General features: G+C 43.1%; 1 pseudogene; it reads right to left on the reverse strand.

Annotated features, from left to right (window-relative positions):
- Window positions 1-14,155: 14,155 nt before the first annotated feature.
- LOC147443410 (uncharacterized) lies at window positions 14,156-14,719 on the reverse strand (annotated as a pseudogene).
- Between the last annotated feature and the right edge of the window lie 379 nt (window positions 14,720-15,098).

The following is a 15,098-nucleotide window of genomic DNA, read 5'->3' on the forward strand; positions in this document are numbered from 1 at the left end:
ACTACAATTGTAGCATCCTTTTTTTGGGCACTAATAAAAATAACAGTTCTTTGTGTTATGACTTTAAATACCTCAAGAGCACTGTGATGCTATTGTGCAAAGAGGGACCTATTTCTTTACCTTTGAAACTACCATAGGCAACGCTGAGAATGCTTCATACCAGGATGTACATCCCTTTATGCCCTCCAAGCATGATGTCCTTCCAAGTGAAAGTCTTCATAAAAAAATCATTGGAGGCTTCTTGTACAATGGATACAATATTAGAGTTAGAGTTAAAAAAAATAAATGGGGGTTAGCCTCAATAAAATGATAGAATCTAGGACACCATCTAGATCCTCTACCAATCCTACTTGCTTTATATCCAATCCATATTGCTTGACGTGGAATCTATACAATTATATTGGGGGAAGGGATTCCGACCTCTCCCTTAGACACGTGTCGAAAGGAGATTCATCCAGCTGGTGTGGATTGAGCAAAACGTGAACACGAGGACAACGTCTGACAGTCCTCAGCGAGTGTGCTTTGCAGTAGCCCGGCCTAATAGCAGAAGACAACGTGCACACACACACACACACACACACACACACAAAAGGTTGATGCCGACGAATCTCACTTTCACCTAATTTAATGCCAACCCCTTTCAAACCCTATGCAGTTGCGCTCTTGCCCCTCCTTGCCCTTGCTATTGCTCCTTAGAGCATGCAGTGCCACCCACCTCCAGGCCCTTTCTATGGCCTCAATCTACGTAGACTATTTGGGTTGCAGGCAAGAAAGAGAAGAGTGGAAGTAAGACCTATCTTTGGACCTTGTCACGGACTGCACAAAGTCAAATTTTGCATATTCGAATGCAACTACCTGTGTGTGTGTGTGTGTGTGTGTGTGTGTGTGTGTGTGTGTGTGTGTGTGTGTGTGTGTGTGTGTGTGTGTGTGTGTGTGTGTGAGACTGAGAGCGAGAGAGAGAGAGAGAGAGAGAGAGAGAGAGAAGTGACTACAAAAAATCTTTTTAAAAAACTTAGCAAGCTGAGAAATAGTAGACATAAATTGACTATTGGAAGGGTTTTTTTTAACACTAGATTTCTCTAAATTTTGCAGGATTGTGAGTTCCCACCTTCAAATTTAAAATTTAGAGGTAAATCTCAAAATTTGTAGGTGGAATTTCACTAAACCTAGGTTTTTTTTTAGCACTATGTGATGCTTATAAGGGTGAATTGAGCAAGGTGTTATCGCTAGTACTGAGAAGAGAGAAATTGTAGAAATACCTCGAGGTCTCCCCATTCTAAGACTTTATTGCTCTATTGTATTTTCGAGTGAGCTCGCTCATTGTACCCCCAAGTTTCAAGCCAACCCATCGAGGGGCAAGCAACTTGTCATGCACCTCGAGCCCTTTCCATTGGCCACCTTACAAGCATAGTTTGGCACTATCCATCATGGCCTTTGTCATAATAGCCCATGCATGGTCTTGTTTTGTGAGAGCAAATACAAACTTGGTGCATTGGGCCTCTACATGAGTACTAGGGTTAAGTATCCCAAGGTTGCCTTGCTCTATAGGTCTCACAATTGCTACCCATCTTTCCCATTGCTAGGGTGTTGAGCCTGTAGTGTGGTTCTTTTTTGTAAAAATATTTCACCGGTTTTAAGAAATCTTTCGAGCTACATTTGGCTATTTTAAGTAGTGGACCATTAAAGGCTATACAAGGGAGCATAAACAAATTGATCACTTTCACTTTGCTCGAAAAGGGGAGAAGCACATACTCCCATCTTCACATGTTGCTCCTTATCTTCTCCATGAGCCACATGAATCTTTGCTTGTGTGTTATGTCCACCCCCAGAGGGGCTCCCAAGTGTTCATTGAGCGGTTAACTTTGAAAAGTAGAATGAGTCGTTCTGAGAGAGAGAGGTCAATCTTGATTTTCAATACTACACTTTAACCCTGATGCTTTGGCATACATTTGTACAATCTCCAAAGCCTTCCTTATTTACTAAGGGTACACTTTGATGAAAATTAGGGAGTCATCCACAAAAAGATTCACCAAAATTTGGTGGTTACTTGGCAAAGATAGCCGTTGAATTTTTCCTCTCACGGGATTGTCTTCAAGTAATGTTGTCAAAGGATGGGATCCAATGGCAAGCACTAGAGGGGCTAGTAGGCAGCCATGTTTGATTGATCTTTTGACCTCAAATTCACCCACATTGCTCTCATTAAATAGGATCTCAAATTTGGCTACCGACACCAAGGGTGCTTATCAATCAACACATTCGTGGCCCAAAGCCAAGTGTTTTCATGACATCTTCAATAAATAACCATGTGATCCTTTCATAAAATTTATCTAAATCCAATTGTAGCAAGATACACTCTTGCTTAGTGAAAGCAGCATATTCTTATCATATATTGACATTCCATTGATGAATACATGATGGTGGGGAATAATGACTTTATCTAGGAAGGAAGAGAGCCTAAGGAATATAGTGTTGGCTGTTAAGTATGGAGCCTGATTTACCCTTGTAATTTTTTGTGGTAAAAGCGCACATTTGTAAGGCCCCCACTATGAAGAGAAGCCATTGCGCGTGAAGGAAAATCACTCACCAGAAACCAAAATTTTCACGGACAAGAATCAGGGGCAACTTTGAAGGCCTCGGGGGCGGAGGCCCCCGAGACTTTTTTTTCGCCGGAATATTATGGCCGGACGGCGGTCGGAAAGTGGTCGGAAAACAACCGGTCGGTTGGCCGGTGGCCGGTAGTCAATGGCCAATGGCCGGTGGTCGGAAGTCAATGGCCGGTGGCCGGTGGTCGGAAGTCAATGGCCGGTGGCCGGTGGCCGAATTCAAAAGCGGACTTGTCTTCTCAAGGGCGGCCACACATGGGCGGATTGGAGGGTCCGATTTGGACTTATTCGCACAAGGGCGGCTACACATGGCTGTCTCTCATAAGAGAGGGCAGCCCTTTTGGCCTATAAAAGGAGGCCATTTCTACACACATTTGATAGTGTGAAGTTGATGCAACAAGGTGAGTGTGAGGTGGTGAGAGTGAAGCAAAGCAGCTCCATTAAGGGTATAATCCCTTTGTAAATTACTTCTTGTTTTGAAGTACTAAAGCCATTGAGTGGCTGCTTTCCCGTGGACGTAGCCCACATTGGGTGAACCACGTATATCGTGTGTACTCTCTCTCTCTCTCTCTCTCTCTACTCTATAATCTCGTGTATGTAAATCTGTCTCTCTCCATTAAGTAATCTACTCAATTATCTATTTAGCTACGTCTTATTTCCTAACAACTGGTATCAGAGCAAGGTTTGCTCGTAGCTAAATTATCTCAAGGAAAGGATTCCTTGAATTGAGTGGGAGTTATGGCGGAGGAGGGGAAGCTCAAGATTGAGAAGTTCAACGGCAAAAACTACCAACATTGGAAGATGCAGATTGAAGACTATCTCTACCAGAAGGACCTCTATTTGCCACTAGGCGGTCTTGCGAAAAAGCCCGCAACAATGGCAAATGAAGCATGGATTGTCCTTGATCGAAAGGCACTAGGAACAATCCGGTTAAGCTTGGCGTCAACGGTGGCCTTCAATGTTTCGGAGATGAAGACCACGGAGGACTTGATGAAGTCACTTGACGACTTCTACGAGAAACCATCGGCATCCAATAAGGTATTTCTTATGAAGCGCTTGTTCAATCTAAAGATGGCAGAGAATGGTTCAGTTGCAGAACACCTAAATGACTTTAACACAAACATAAGTCAACTTCGATCAGTGAAAATCAATTTCGATGACGAAGTGCGAGCTCTCCTTATACTATCATCTCTACCGTATAGTTGGGACAGCATTGTGATGGCTGTAAGTAATTCTATCTCTGGCACAAATACTCTTAAGTTTGATGATGTTGTGGGTGTTCTTCTAAGCGAGGAAATGCGAAGGAGAAGCACAGGAGAATCATCAAGTGCTGCACTATCAGTGGAAACAAGAGGAAGGCCTAAGGAGAGGTTCAAAAACCAAAAGGGTCGTGATCGCTCAAGACGGAGCAAATCACGAACAAAGTCAGTTCTTGAATGTTGGAACTGCGGCAAGAAGGGCCACGTCAAGAAGGATTGCTAGTCCAAGAAGAAGAAGGAGACAGAGTCTCAAGACAACAAGCCAACATCGGAGGCCAATGTGGCAGGTAAAGTAGAGCAAGATGCTCTAATTCTCTCATTAGACAATGTGTCTAATTCCTGGATAGTAGATTCCGGGGCTTCATTCCATGCGACACCACACAAGCAACATTTCCAAGACTACACCAAAGGTAATTTTGGGTATGTATACTTGGGAGATGATGAAGCTTGTGAGATTGTCGGCAAAGGTACAGTTTCTGTCAAAACTGCTAACGGAAATGAATGGAAGCTTAAAGATGTTAGGCATGTTCCTTCTCTTCGCAAAAATTTGATCTCTACAGGACAATTGGACGATGAAGGTCACAACATTGCATTCGGAAACAAACGGTGGAAGATCTCAAAGGGATCTTTGGTGGTTGCCAAGGGTGAAAAAGTCAGTACACTTTACTTGTGTGCTGTTAGCACGCAACCTTCAGCTTGTGCAGCAACTACAGAAGTTGACAGTGCGGTGTGGCACTACCGACTTGGGCATATGAGTGCCAAAGGAATGCAAATCCTTCAAACAAAGAAGCTTCTACCAGGTTTGAAAGAAGTGGACTTAGAGTTCTGTGAAGATTGTGTTTATGGTAAACAAAAGAGGGTAAAATTTCAAAAATCAGGAAATGAAAGAAAAAATAAAAAACTTGAGTTGGTTCATTCTGATGTTTGGGGTCCTGCAAGTACACCATCACTTGGTGGCTCATTGTACTATGTAACATTCATAGACGATGCGACTAGAAAAACATGGGTTTATGTCATGAAGAATAAATCCGATGTATTTTCCATATTTCAAAGGTGGAAAGCCTTTGTGGAGAATGAAACAGGTACCAAGGTTAAATGCCTCAGATCCGACAATGGAGGCGAATATTGCAAGCCAAGCTTTTGAAAGCTTTTGTGCTAGCAATGGCATTCGGAGGCAAAGGACAACCCCAAGGACACCTCAACAAAATGGGATTTCGGAAAGGATGAACAGGACAATCATGGAACGAGCACGAAGCATGCGGCTACATGCAGGCCTACCGCTTGAGCTTTGGGCGGAAGCTGTAAGTACGTCTGTGTACTTAATCAATCGGTCACCCTCAACGGCATTGGATGGGGGAGTTCCAGAAGAGGCATGGACAGGTAAACCGGTGAATTATGCATTTCTCAAAGTGTTTGGGTGTGAGGCTTTCATGCACATAGATAGAAGCCTAAGATCAAAGTTAGATGCAAAGTCCAAAAAGTGTTTCTTCATTGGATATGGAGAAGGAGACTTTGGGTATCGCCTATGGAATCCTGAAGATGGTAAAATCTTAAGGAGTAGGGATGTAATTTTTAACGAACAAAATATGTACAAAGATTACTTGGAAAGAAAACAAACAAAAGAAACAGGTGATGAGTACATGGAGCTTGAGGACGGTGAAGACTCAAGGACTGCAAACGGTGACAATGTGCAACAACATCAACCAAATGAGGAGCCTCAACCTATTCCCCGAAGATCTACAAGAGCAAGTAGACCTCCAGAAAGGTTTGTTCCTTCCTTCAACCATCTCTTGATCTCAGATTCTGGAGAGCCGGAATCATATGAAGAAGCTATGCAACATGAATCCAAAGAAGAATGGACGAAGAGCATGCAAGTGGAGATGGACTCACTACATCAGAACCAAACATGGGAGTTGGTTGAGTTGCCTAAAGGTAAGCGGGCACTTCAAAACAAATGGGTGTACAAGATAAAGGAAGAAGAAGGTGGGAAGAAAAGGTACAAGTCTAGGCTTGTGGTAAAAGGTTTTTCTCAAAAGAAAGGTATTGACTTCAATGAAATATTTTCTCCTATTGTAAAAATGAACTCAATTAGGCTTGTCTTAAGCCTTGTGGCTGCTCATGATCTAAATCTCGAGCAAATGGATGTAAATACGGCATTCCCTCACGGTGACTTAGAGGAGGAAATCTACATGCTTCAACCAAAGGGGTATGAAGTAAAAGGTAAGGAGAAAATGGTTTGCAGATTAAAGAAGAGCTTGTATGGTTTAAAGCAAGCATCAAGACAATGGTACTTGAAGTTTGATCGATGGATGTTGGATCATGGATTCACAAGATGCAACTCGGATCACTGCGTCTACACGAAGAATTTGGGAGATGGGAAATTCATCATCCTAATGTTGTATGTTGATGACATGTTGATTGCAAGTGCTAACATGCAGGACATCAAAGACCTAAAAGAGGAGCTGTCCAAATCTTTTTCAATGAAAGATTTAGGTGCTGCAAAGAGGATACTTGGTATGAAAATATCAAGGGACAGGACGAAGAAAACAATAAAGCTATCTCAAGAAGATTACATCAAGAAGGTACTAGAAAGGTTTGCAATGCAAAATGCAAAACCAGTTTCTACACCTTTGGCTGGTCATTTTAAACTAACGAAGGATATGTGTCCAAAGACACAAGAGGAGATAGCCTATATGTCTAAAGTTCCATATGCTGCAGCGGTAGGTTCTCTAATGTATGCTATGGTCTGGACAAGGCCAGACATTGCACATGCAGTGGGAGTTGTGAGTAGGTTCATGGACAACCCAGGTAAAGAGCATTGGCAAGCTGTGAAGTGGATACTTAGGTATCTAAAAGGGACAACAACAAATGCTTTGTATTTTGGAGGAACTGATATTTTTCTAGAAGGGTATGCTGATGCAGATATGGCAGGTGACAAAGATACTCGAAGGAGCACTACTGGCTATGTGTTCACGGTTGGAGGCACAGCAGTAAGCTGGGCTTCAAAGCTGCAGAAAGTGGTTTCACTTTCTACCACGGAAGCAGAGTATGTAGCAATGACGGAGGCAAGCAAAGAAATTCTGTAGCTTCACAGATTCGTAGAAGAGCTTGGATTCAAACAAGACAATTGTGTCTTATACAGTGATAGCCAAAGCGCTATCCATCTTGCGAAGAACTCAGCCTTTCATTCAAGGACAAAGCACATTGAGGTGAGATATCACTTCATACGCACTCTTTTGGAAGAGGGACAACTAAAGCTAGGAAAGGTGCATACAAGTGAAAATCCTGCAGACATGTTTACAAAGGTGGTCAACAAGGAGAAGTTGAGCTTTTGCTCATCTTCAATCGGCATTCAAGGATAAAAAGCCAGAATGGAAAGCAGTCACAGGTTTGGTTTGGAGATCAGTCTCCAAGTGGGAGATTGTTAAGTATGGAGCCTGATTTACCCTTGTAATTTTTTTGTGGTAAAAGCGCACATTTGTAAGGCCCCCACTATGAGGAGAAGCCATTGCGCGTGAAGGAAAATCACTCACCAGAAACCAAAATTTTCACGGACAAGAATCAGGGGCAACTTTGAAGGCCTCGGGGGCGGAGGCCCCCGAGACTTTTTTTTCGCCGGAATATTATGGCCGGACGGCGGTCGGAAAGTGGTCGGAAAACAACCGGTCGGTTGGCCGGTGGCCGGTAGTCAATGGCCAATGGCCGGTGGTCGGAAGTCAATGGCCGGTGGCCGGTGGTCGGAAGTCAATGGCCGGTGGCCGGTGGCCGAATTCAAAAGCGGACTTGTCTTCTCAAGGGCGGCCACACATGGGCGGATTGGAGGGTCCGATTTGGACTTATTCGCACAAGGGCGGCTACACATGGCTGTCTCTCATAAGAGAGGGCAGCCCTTTTGGCCTATAAAAGGAGGCCATTTCTACACACATTTGATAGTGTGAAGTTGATGCAACAAGGTGAGTGTGAGGTGGTGAGAGTGAAGCAAGGCGGGAGCTCCATTAAGGGTATAATCCCTTTGTAAATTACTTCTTGTTTTGAAGTACTAAAGCCATTGAGTGGCTGCTTTCCCGTGGACGTAGCCCACATTGGGTGAACCACGTATATCGTGTGTACTCTCTCTCTCTCTCTCTCTCTCTCTCTACTCTATAATCTCGTGTATGTAAATCTGTCTCTCTCCATTAAGTAATCTACTCAATTATCTATTTAGCTACGTCTTATTTCCTAACATTGGCAATAAATATATAATCTACTAACATCATAGTTATAGGGCACCAAATGTTTTAGCTAGGAGCAACAAACTTGTTTGGGGATACCTTTCAATGCTTGTTCATGACTCCACTCATACTTGTGAGTTTGGCCCATTTATATAAAAAAAAGTGAAAAAAATAAGGGAAACTCTCCACAAGGCATGTGTTCAAAACCTTTCTTAGTGGTGGAAATGACACATTCTGTAACATTTAATGGCCTAATAACTTATGTGTAGCGGAAATTAGCATGAACATAGTGGGCATTTCATTAAAATAGATTCCTAATCAGAATTACAAGCGTGCTTGGGTGGAGAGAGCAACAAAAAGCATAACACCTAGTTAGATAGCATCAACAATACTTTCAAAAGAGAGAGAAATTAAGCTATTGACAACAGTTGAGGACAGGATTTTCATGGAGCCGGTCCCCCCTCCAAAAGGCTTTGTATTATGGTTTCTCCCATCAAGAGAGACATTGTACAATACAATTCTTTGTGTTCCTTCAAGACTAGCTAGTGCAATGAAGATGGAAAGTTCATGCACTAAGCAAAACACTTAACAAACACAACTTGAATTATCCCCGTTCTCAGACCCAAGACCTCACACACCTTCGAAGATGGTGAGAGCTAGCAGGGTATGAGAGTAGATTGAGAGGAAGAAGGAGTATCTTACGAGAAAGATGTACATCTCCTCACATAATCACTCATATGTAGCATAGCTTAGCTTAGTAATTATCTTGGTAGAGGAGATGAGCATGCATTGAAGCTTGGCTCTTGGTTGGATTTGCATCCACATGCCAAGAGAGTGTTGATGTAGGCTTCTATCTCACAAGCTTGGAGTAGGTGATGAGTTCTCCATTAAAGCTTGGGAAGAGATAGTCTTCTCTTTCTTCACACATGAGCTTGTGTGAGTGTGTGTGTGATAATGCCTTGCAAAAATCAGCCCCCTCTCTCTCTTGGGCGAGCCCTCTTGCTAATTGCTCTTGCTGAAGCCTCATTGGCCCTCCCCAAGTCAAGCCAATTACAATTAAGCAACATAAGTGATAGCCTTCCGACATGTGTCCCCCTTTCCCCTTTTGTGAGAGCTTTAGGTAATTAAATAATTAAACTAAACTCTCATTGGACCCCTTTGCCTCCTGGCCAATAGGAATCAGGCAAGCCATGGGGCTCCTGAATGCTCATTGGACCCCTTGGGAGACTGCCCAATAGTCTTCTAGGAGACTTAATTCTCATTGGTTTCTTTTTTAAATGTTTTTAAATTAATTAAAATAGATTTACTCTAGCTTAATTCTCATTGGTCCACTTCAAGGGTCATCCAATAGAAATTGGGCACACCTTGTGGGCATCTGGCCTACGGAGCTGACATGTGTCCCTCATTCCCTTTGTGTAAAGGGAGCCTGTGTGTGTGTGTATGTGTGGCTTTCTCTCTCATCCCCTACCTTTAGGGCTCTCCCCCTCCCATGTAGGGATGTGCAAAGACTTTTAGGGCACACACAAAGCATCCAATTTTCCCTAGGGTTGACCTTTGGACACAACCTTTGAATTTTGGAACCTTAGCATTTTGGAAGTCTTAATGGACTGAACCTTAGGGTCTTTTTAGCCCATTGTTGCACATGGCTGTTTTGAACATGGCCCCCCCTTTGGATCCCTATTTTCCCTCCTTTGGATCCCTACTGTGGCCGGTCTGCTAGCTTAACCAATATTCTAGCTTTTTCTCCCCTCGCCTTCCCCACATTAAATGATCAGTTTAATATGAGAAATCATTTAGGAGAATTAGATATTGATTATTATGACACATTCACAGCCAATGATTGTGAGGGCCTTCAGTTGTTCGTTGGCTAGCTAAGATTTAGCTTCAAGCCATCGCTAGATGTGGGGATGTTCGTTGTTTGTTGTTCGTTGGCTAGGTAAGATTTAGCTTCAAGCCATCTCTTGTGCTCATCCTTGATAGCCAGTCCGGCAGCCTTCCTAGAGGCTAACTGCGCTACCTCCTCTGTGAGATGTTTGATATGTGCCTCATTGGCTTTTTTAACCTGCATGCCCGAAGTTTTGATAGCTTTTTGTACACTCCAAACAAATATCTTCCAAGCACTAGGGTTATTCATCCCCACATCTTTCTTGAGCTTCCCCACTTCTTTCTTGGTGATGCTTATGAAGAGAGGGTCTTTGAACAAGTGTGTCCCTGTAACAAGAAGCTTTTTCTCCTCTCTCGGGGAAATCCCCCCCCCACCCCCCCCCCCCACCCCTTTATCTTTCTTGAGTTGTAAGTGTAATGGCATGTGATCAGAGAGAATTTTTGTTGAGATTACCTTCATCTCTAACGACGATGAGATCCAGCCAGCTTGATGAGAGCAGTAGCATCTGTCCAGCGAGGAGGCAGTGCAGGCATATTGAAGGATTTTGTAGGTGAATCCAGGCATGTTGTTCCATGGGCCCACTTCCCACAAGTCAATCATAGCGCACTTCTCACATAAGCTCAGCCATTTAGACTTTTCTGAGCCAGCTAGGAGACTGGTGGAGCCTGTTCTATCCTTGGTTTTCTCGACCATATTGAAGTCTCCTACCATCAGTCACTCCCCTTCGATCGGAGTATCCCTAAGCTGCATTCATAGTTTAGCTCTATCCTTTGCGTTGCAAGGGTCGTAAACATTTACGATGGTGAGATAGGTTGATTGTCCCATCTGATTCTAAGACCAAGGACTCCTCCGGAGGGGTGGTTTAGAACTACCTTTGGCTCCAAATCTCCGTCAGCAATGCACAAGACACCATTGAAAGCGCCACTTCCTCCCCCATAAAAGACAAGTTTTTTTCCTACAGCCTGTTTTCTCTTGAAAACGAGCATCCAAATGGTGTTCTTGGATGGCTCAGCAATTGACTGCCTTCTCTTTCTTCACTTCTTCCCAGAAGAGAGTGTCCTTCTTCCGGGTTTTTAATCCCTTCATGTTCCAAGATTGAATAGAGAGAGTATCCACAATTGGGAAAGGGGGTCAAATTCTTCTACCTCCAGGAACTCTCCAATAGAGTTCCCATTCAGGTTTTCCTCTTCCATTGGCTCCTTCTCAGCTGGAACCTGCATGGTATCTACCTTGGAAGTGAGAAGGTCCTCTTGATTCGTCTTCCCCAACACTTTGAATATTTTGTCATATATGACAAGAGAATTTTGGAAATCCAGCGGGAGATCTTTGAATTGTCCCAAGGCCCTAGCCTTTGATTTAAACCATTTACATGATATATGAGATACTTGCTGCCATCCCTCATCTTTTGATCTAAGAGTTGGAGACATCACGATCTTCTGCATTACTAGTGTGGCCGTTCTTTGCTGAGCGGTGGATGAAAAGCGCTAGCTTTGGGTGGTCTTGCCCTTACCCCGGTTTCCATGATCTTGTTTCTCCACATCTTTATCCGAGTTGACTTTATCTTGCCCACCCTCTACCTTGCCAAGATTTTCAATAGTCTTCTTTGTTGGATCTATTGTATCCATGGCACCTTGTGGTGTAGCCTGTGATTCGCTTCTCTCCTTTGTAGGCTATAGCACCTCAGTGGGACACGCCCTCACATAATGCCCGAATTTATTGCATTTGAAGCAGGCCCCAAAGAAGGTGTTAAAGTTAAGAGGAATGACCTTTAGTCCTGCCCCAACATTCACCACCAAGTTCTTTGGCTGTGGCTTCTGCAGATCCCACCAGATACAGACCTTGTTTGCTACTACACCCGAGGCTCTGGAAGATGGGACAAACAGTGGATCACCAACCAAAGCTGCGAGGTCATTTAGGTTCTTCCAGCTCCCACCTTCTCATCTTACTGTTAATTTTTTTCAAGACCCAGTCAAATCCTTTTTTTCTCCATGATGTCCACCAATAATGGTTCCATGAGGTGCCTAAACACATTTCCATTTGAGATAATCTTCTCCAACCACTTGGTGGGGTCAAAAAAATCGGTTTTAGTGAGAAAAATCAATCTTGATTTTTTAATGCATTGCAAACATTTAGACAATCTCTAGTGTCCTTCTTAGCATCTCGGAGTTTCCTTTTACAAAGAGTGTAGATTCATCAATAAACAACTTAGCCATCAATTTTTTGCCCCCTAGTAGAGAGAATCCTTGAATCTTCCCTTTTGCAGCACTATCCAGTTGTGTGAAGACACAAGTGGATGTAAACCAATTGCAAATATTATCGAGGCAAGCGAGCAACCTTGTTTGATTGATCTCTTTACTTCAAACATTTCTACTAGATTGTTCTTGAGAAGGTGCTTAGGGAAACTACTTTCCCCAAGGGTGTGCACGATCATACACATTTTGGGTCCAAAACCCAAGACCTTCATGATAGATTCAATGAACAACCATGAAATTATTTCATAAGCTGTTGATCGCTGGGTCAACAACATAACTCAAGTTTCGTACCAAAGTCTTATCTTTTGCGAGTTATGAAATGCTGCAGATTATGGCTATAAACGTCATTTGTAATGTGTAGTTATTCTAGTTTCAGAAGCCCTTTTGGTTCTGGTTTTGGTTATGTCACATCTACTAATAATTTTGTTTATGTGCCACCTGCATCCAAAAAGGTTGTAGTGTCTAGTGTAGAGGAGGGCACTCAGCAACCTTCCATGAAAAATGGAAACAAGAGATGTAAGAGAGGAGGTTGTAGGCTTTATCAATTGCTCAGTCTATTGTTACAGGTATCATTGAGACTATTGGTATGATGTCCATACGAGTTTCTTTGCTAAGATTTACTCCTTTGGTGACAATGCTAGTGACAACCGGCCACGTACAAACCTTTAGGCTATTTTGTTCTCTACTCAATCTGCATCTAGGAAAGCGGCTAGCGGTGGGAGGACAAGGAGACACACAAGCTACTATAGCAACTACATTCTTTTCATAATTAAAACAATTGCCCTCAAGCTGCATTAAAGAAAATTTCAAAGTGTTTATGTGCTTCAAACAATCTCTGGCTATGGCTGAAAATGTCTCGAAATGTACTATGGGCATCCTCCATTCCGATCGAGGGGGGGGGGTATATGTCTCATGAATATAATGCATTTCTGGCTAGTCATAGAATAAAACACCAATGTACAATGTCGTATACAGCTCAGCAAAATGGTGTTGCTGAGAGAAAAAACAGGTCTCTTACGAAAATGGCAGAATGCATGGTCAAAAGTCAAGCTTTACCACATATGTTTTGGCTTGAGGCTGTTATGTGTGCCACTTATGTACTTAACATGTGTCCTACAAAAGCTTTGCAATTCATGACTTCTTATGAAGCACGGCATTCTAGAAAGCCTTATGTTGAGCACATATGCATTTTTGGTTGTTTGGCTTATGCTTTGGTTCCATAAACGCAATGCAAAAAGTTGATGATAAGGCTATCAAATGCATTCTTGTTGCTTATAGTGCTGAAATCAAAGTTATAGGTTGTATCGTCCACAAAAAAAGTGTATCTTGGTTTAACAGGATGTTTTGTTTGTGGAAGATTGTGCTCAACCCTTGTTGTCATGTACTAGAGACAGTAATGTAAGCTCACAGGACATTTATGACACTTTGTTGCCTCTTTTCAGTGGTGGAAGTTCGAACGTAAACTCTAATGAGGCAATCATGGAAAGCACATTGGAGACCAAATTCTGGCACAAAACATCAACATATCGGGCATAATAGTCCATCACCCTACTTAGCTCTTTGCATCACACCTTTGACCTAAAAACCACATTAGGCATACATTTCCATAGCCATTGGTCTGTCGTGGAACTTCCCACTCGATGTAGCACCTTCTTGTGCATCTGTAGATACACCTCCACGTGTGCCATCTTCTCCCGTTGATAGCCTTTAGCTGCACCATCATTTCCCACCCCCCATTTGAGAATTCATGCTCAACCAAAAGCACGCTTATTGAACCGAATACCCTACCAACACTGTGACAAATGAAAAAAAAACCTTATGTACACTGGCTTTCTTTTCTCACCCGCCGCTCCTTCTCATGCGGATTGCCCAACCCCCTGCATTTCCTGTCATCATCCCCCTGGGTCAAACACGTACCTTTGGCCATCACCATACTTCTGTAGTACTAGCCACGCTCCATGTAGTACTCTATCCATGCAAATATCCGATGGTGCACATAGAAGGAAGCTAGTACACCAGGACCGCTCCAAGCATCTACAGGCCTCCCATCTTTTTTGTATAGAGAACCATCATGCTCACTATCCTACTCAAAGGCTATACCTGCAATCCTCTCCCAACCATATAGAGAAGATACCTCCTCCAAAGACTCCTCTAGCTGGCGAGACTGACCCATTGCACTGCCGCTTCCATCAGCATGTCCATCAATAATGAGCCACAGACCTTCGTTATCATCTTCTCCATTTCCCTATCGTGTTCTTCTTCTTCACGCACAACTGGAAGCACCTGTTCTTCATCCAAAGGTTCTTCTATCAGCTTTGCACTCCACTCCAAGCCTACAATATCTTCGATCACCACATCTTCAAGACCATCCACATAGGTAGAACCATTCAAGCATCACGTCTTGTAGACCCACTTCATCTTCATGTTCTTCAAGCACATGCCCTGCCATCGCTGCCTCTCTAAATAGGGAAGAAAAAGGAACATCCTCTACCACATCATCCTGTAGCATAGCCTCAACATAACCTTCCTTCTCATTTTGTTCAACCCTACCATCATCTACCTCCACCAAACTCAAACATGGGCTCGCTTTACCATCCTCACAAGGTAGACTAGTAGCCACTACTCCATTTCTTTGCTCCTCTTCCATGACCATAGCAACTTTTTCCCTCTTGGCCAAGCTTTGTACCTATTGTATCACCATGGCATACTCCACAGCTACCTTTATAAGAAGCATCATCATCAGCACAATACCGCCTAGTACCTTCATCTGCATGTCCTCCTCTCCATGCTTGGACACTTTCACTTGCTCTTCATTCACATTGCCTACCAACATATCTTCATGCACAATATTAGACAGTTTCACTATTACCAGCTTAGATTCATTGGGC

The sequence above is a fragment of the Adiantum capillus-veneris genome, chromosome 14 (genome assembly GCF_014529385.1).
Source record: "Adiantum capillus-veneris isolate H3 chromosome 14, ASM1452938v2, whole genome shotgun sequence".
Taxonomy (NCBI): domain Eukaryota; kingdom Viridiplantae; phylum Streptophyta; class Polypodiopsida; order Polypodiales; family Pteridaceae; genus Adiantum; species Adiantum capillus-veneris.